Raw genomic sequence first — 6,000 nt, forward strand, 5'->3', positions numbered from 1 at the left:
TGGAAAGTGTAATTTTCCAACGAGCTCCTAGGGGACAGGATCTACAGGGAGAGGAATGGCACATTGGGGGCAACTGTACTCCATACTGCTGACACCCTCTGGTAAGTCCTCCCAGCTAGAGCACGGGAAGTAATCTTTTCGTCTGCCACTTCCCTCATTCAACCAACATGCAAGTTGTTTTACTTTTATTTTCTATACATTTCTCAGATCTAATCTCCCTTCTGTATCTCACCTTTGTTCAGGTTCTCAGTATTTATAAACAGGTCTTCTGATCATACATTAATTCCACACAGAGGCACCAATGTGAAGTATGCAAAGTGCACAAATCTAAAATGTCATTTTTCTGGGGCACCTGGATGGTTCACTTGGATGTGACTCTTGACGTCGGGATCTTGAGTTCAAGCCGTGCGTTGGGCGTAGAATTTACTTTTTTTTTTTTTTTTACTTTTTTTTTTTTTTTTTTAATGTTTATTTATTTTTGAGACAGAGAGAGACAGCGCAGGAACGGGGGAGGGCCAGAGAGAGGGAGACACAGAATCTGAAACAGGCTCCAGGCTCTGAGCTGTCAGCACAGAGCCTGACGCAGGGCTCCAACTCATGGACCGCGAGATCATGACCTGAGCTGAAGTCGGACACTTAACTGGCTGAGCCACCCAGGGGCCCCAGAATTTACTTTTTTAAAAACTCAGCTGGATTTAATAAAAACTTTTAAAAACCCAATGCTATAAAAAAAATGTCATTTTTCTTTCCACAAATTAATTGTATGATAAATAGAATATATGAAACCAGAGGTAAAAATAAGTCTAATCATATTTTAAAATGGCAATATAATAAGCATAAATGTATTAAGTTTACTCACATAAAAAGCTCGTTTTCCATTTTGGCTATCTCACACACACACACACACACACATTTCTACCATTTTTTCCCTAAACAGACACATTTTTGAAAACAAAAAAGCCAAGCAAAAGAAATTTTTAAGAAAAAAAGCTAACAGAAATTTGAAATGATGGATGATACACACCAAATGAAAGCCACAATAGCAATTTAATATCAGTTGCTACTTTATTCTGTTTAGTAGTAAACTTATAGGTACTTCTGTGTTTCCTATACTTTTTATTTGTTATTTATTTTGTCAGTTAGCAATATCCTTTTTTGTCTCTTAGTCATATAAACTTGTAAATTAGTAGTAATAAAATAAAGTAGCAACTATTGGAATTATAAGAACTTATAAACTAATCTAAATTACTATGTAAGAATTTTTAAAAATTTCTATTTATTTAGATATTTCTTCTTTTCTAAAGCATGCATGTAGAACACTGTAAATTTCCCTCTCAACACCATTTTAACTACTCCCCACATGCTTTGATATGCTGTATTTTTATTTTCATTCCATTCAGTATATTTTCTTATCTACCTTGAAAGTTCCTCTTTGACCCATGGATTATTTAAAAGTATATTGTTTAGTTTCCACATGTTTGGTTATTTTCTTCCCTTTCTGTTATCAATTTCTAGTTTGATTCCATCGTAGCAGAAAACACATTCTGTGTGATTTCATTTATTTTAAATGTTTTGAGATCTGTTTTATGGTCCATGGTATGGCCCACCTAGCAATATTTTCTGTGGACACTTGAATATATTCCACTCTTGGTGAACAAAGTGTTCTATAAATGTTGATTCGATTCTGTTGGTTGATTGTGTTGAGTTGTACTGTTTTTCAGATTTTCTGTTTGGTTCAGCCAGTTGTTGAGAGAGAGATTGGAAGTGTGAATTTGTCTATTTCTCCTTTCAATTTTATTATTTTTTCCTTCACAGATTTTGAAGCTCTTGTTGTCTGATGCATACACATTTAGGATTCCTTTTTTTTTGCAGATTGATCTTTTTTACCATTATGTAATATACCTCTTAGCATATCATAACTTTTACTGCCTTGAAATCTACTTTAGCTGATATTAATACAGATATTTCGGCTTTCTTTTAATGTTTTTTTAAAGATTTTATTTTTAAAGTAATGTCTACACCCAGTGTGGGGTTCTAACCCAGAACCCCAAGAACCAGAGTCATATGCTTCTACTGAGCCAGCCAGGTGCCCCTGCTTTCTTTTAATGTTTCCACGATATATCTTTTTCCTTTCGTTTACTTTTAACCTACCTATATCATTATATTGGAAGTAAGTTTCTTGTAGACCGTACATACTTGCACCATGTTTTTCATTTACTCTGCTTATTTGTATCTTACAATTGGCATCTTTGGACCATTTACATTTAATGTTATTATTGATATGTTGGGGCTTAAGTCCACCATTTGAAATTTTCTTTTCTTTTTGTTCTGTTTTTCACTTCTGTCTTTTTTCCTTTCCTTCCTATGGATTGCTTAAACATTTTTTAAAAATGCTATTTTGATCTATTTATAGTTTTTTTCAATTTATCTCTTTATATATCTTTTTTAACGGTTGCCATAGATACTACATTACATATATCTAATTTATCACAGAATACTGGTGTTGAAATTTTATCAACTTGAGTGAAATGTAAAAACCTTATTTCCCTTTGTGTCCCTTTAACTTTGACCTTTTACAATTGTCATGAACATCTCCTTTTCACAAATATTAGATCTTTCGTGATAGTCCCACAGATTTCCATTTTGGCTGTCTCACACACACACACACACACACACTTCTACCATTTTTGCTAGAACTCTATTTCTTTTGCTTTGGGTTGTTTGGTTTTTTTTTTTCTGTCTCTATTCTAATTTCCAGAAACAGACTTTTTAAGGTTTCCTTTGTTTGTCTTATCTATAATTTCAAGGTTTCAGTTGTACTTTGTAGGTGAAATAAAGAAAAATATATCTACTCTATCTTCTTAGAAGTAGAAGCTTACCTTATTTTTGGCGGTTATGATTATGATTATGATTACCTTAAGAAATTATACATAAATTAACAAAGCAGTGTTTGTGTCAGGAGAATTAATGGATCTATAAAAACTAACATCATTTGAAATAAAGAAAAATTCCATTCGAAGAGCAATTTTAACTTAATATGAATGCATTTGTACTCACATGTTTATAGCAGCACTATTAGCAATAGCCAAATTGTGGAAAGAGCCCAAATGTCCATCAACTGATGAATGGATAAAGAAGATGTGGTATATATATATATATATATATATATATATATAATGGAATATTACTTGGCGATCAAAAAGAGTGAAATCTTGCCATTTGCAACAATGTGTATGGAACTAGAATGTATTATGCTAAGTGAAATAAGTCAATCAAAGAAAGGCAAATATATGATTTCACTCATATGTGGAATTTAAGAAACAAAACAGATGGATATAGGGGAAGGGAAAGAAAAATAAAATAATATAAAAACAGGGAGGGAAGCAAACCATAAAAGACTCTTAAATATAGAGAACAAACTGAGGGCTGCTGCAGGAGAGGTGGGTAAGGAATTGGGCTAAATGGGTGACGGGCATTAAGGAGGGCATTTGTTGGGATGAGCACTGGGTGTTATGTGTGAGTGATGAATCACTAAATTCTACTGAAACCAATACTACACTATATGCTAATTAACATGAATTTAAATTAAAAAACAAAAAGAAAGCAAAAAAAATATGAACGCATTTGTAATTTACCTTTTAAAATTCGCATTTTATAAGACCTGGTCATTATTTTGTACGTGGGTGCACACACATACACACACACACACACACACGAATATGCTTCATAAAACAAAGCTAGCTATATTCTTGCACCTGCAACTTCTGGGTGGTAATAACTTGAATTACATTGAAACTCATGTGATGGAGATGTTAATTTCTCTACTCTCTTTGGACAGTGGAACAGATGCTGTCTTAAACTTCAAAGGGGCTTGACTACTTTCTGAGTTTCATTAATGAACAACAACTTTTCACAGCCTGGCTTAAAAAAAACACAACTAACAAAACATACAAAGGAAAAAGACCAATGAGGAATCCATCAATCTTTTCCTTCTGAAATGTTTTTTAGGGATAGAAAGGAAGTCAAACTCAAAACATTCGATCTTTCCCAGGAAACTGGACTGCACTGTATTTATTGCTTTTCAAATCTGACAGTTCATCCTGTGACCTCACATCATGGTAAGAGACCCAATTGTATCAGGAGAAGATGGGCTTGGGGAGATAATTTGTTAAAGAGCTTGATAAAAAAAGAAAACCCAATTGGTGATAAAGTTTCTATTTTTGTTTTTTTTGGTTTTTTTCCATACTATCTTATCTAATTCTGTCTGTTGAGGTTAGCTCAGGTAATTGCTTACAGTTTTAAAAGAGGAGACAAATAAAAGAATAAAGACTCCATAGTTTTGAGCAGTCTGATAGAGCTGGTAAGTTCTGAAGCGAAGAAAGCAGGTTGACTAATATTCTAACCAAAAATATTAAGAAAATCTTCAACTCTTAGAAAAAAAAATTAAATGTCTATAACATTGATATATTACAGGGAATTTTTTTAAATCAAGATTATTTATGTGTTAATTTTGTACCCACAGTTACAGATCTCTTCAAGAGGGGCAAATAGAGGTTTGGGTTCTAAGTTTACCAGACACAGATTGGAACACAAGCTCCACCATTTAATAGCTGTGTCATCTTGAACAAGTAAGTAACTTAACATTTCCAACCATCTGTTTTTGTAGAACTGGTGTGGTAATAGTGACCTATAATCTCTTAGTCAAAACTCGGGATCAGAAGTATTTTGGAATTTAGGAGAAAAATACAGACTTTTCACGTCTAAACTTTTACTGAGGTCCTTCAATATAATTCAGATACTCATTAGACCCTTATTTAAGCATCTTTATGAACCACAAGCAATACAAAAATGAATAGAACTATCCTTGCTGTCTAGGGGCTTACTATTCTATAAAACAAATTCAGATGACTAGACTATATTGTTAAGTTTCCTTACAGAATCATAAAAGTCTGTGGAGGCCCATAAGGAGGAAATGAATTCTGATGGAATGGGATGATTCAAGAAAAATGATAAAAGAAGCAGTATTTGGAATTATTCAATTTCATTAATTTTTTGAAAATTCCTTTTACTACTCTTTTTTAGTCTATTTTGTGTATGTTGTGTGTGGGGTTTCTTTCTCTTTTGTGAAAACTGCTATCAAATTCACTCACATGTCATCACAGATTCAAATCCTGTGTGGACAGCACTCAAGTCCTTTTATCATCCAAGTCTAGCTTCAGTCTAAAACACCAAACACCATGGTCAGCGGGGATGTTAAACTTGAAAGGTTACAGGTGTTCCTTAATTAATTTTTTTGTTCCTAATAATTATGTATGTTTATCTTTCCATAATGACCTTTTGAACATAGTGCTATTAAGGTAAAATTTAAATATTATGTACATTGATGTGTTTTCTGTGTACAATTCAGTGATTTTTTTTTTAAGATTTTATTTTTAAGTAATCTCTATACCCAACATCCTTGAACTTACAACTCTGAGATCAAGAGTCGCATGTGCCACTGATCAAGCTAGCCAGGCACACCCAATTCAATGATATATGTATTTTCAAATGCATGTGTACTTTTATTTACTTATTTGTTTGTTTATTTGTTTTAGAGAGAGAGAGATGAACGGGAGGAGGCAGGGGGAAGAAGAGAGAAAGAATTGCAAGCAGGCTCCATACCCAGCATGGAGCCCAACGCTGAGCTCGATCCCATTGTCCTAGGATCATGACCTGAACCAAAAGCAAGAGTCAGACGCTCCACCCACTGAGTCACCCAGGTGCCCGCAGCGATTGTTTAAGTAAATTGACAGAATTGTACAACTGTCCTCACAGTCCAGTTATAAAACATGCTTTTAAGTTTATTTACTTATTTATTTAGAGAAAGAGAGAGTGGGGGGAGGGGCGGAGAGAGAGAGGGAGAGAGAGAGAGAGTCCCAAGCAGGCCCTATGCTGGCAGCCTGATGCAGACTCAGTCCCATGAACTGTGAGATCACGACCTGAGCCGAAATCAAGAGTCGG

This window comes from Neofelis nebulosa, chromosome 14 (assembly GCF_028018385.1).
Source record: "Neofelis nebulosa isolate mNeoNeb1 chromosome 14, mNeoNeb1.pri, whole genome shotgun sequence".
NCBI classification, from domain to species: Eukaryota; Metazoa; Chordata; class Mammalia; order Carnivora; family Felidae; genus Neofelis; species Neofelis nebulosa.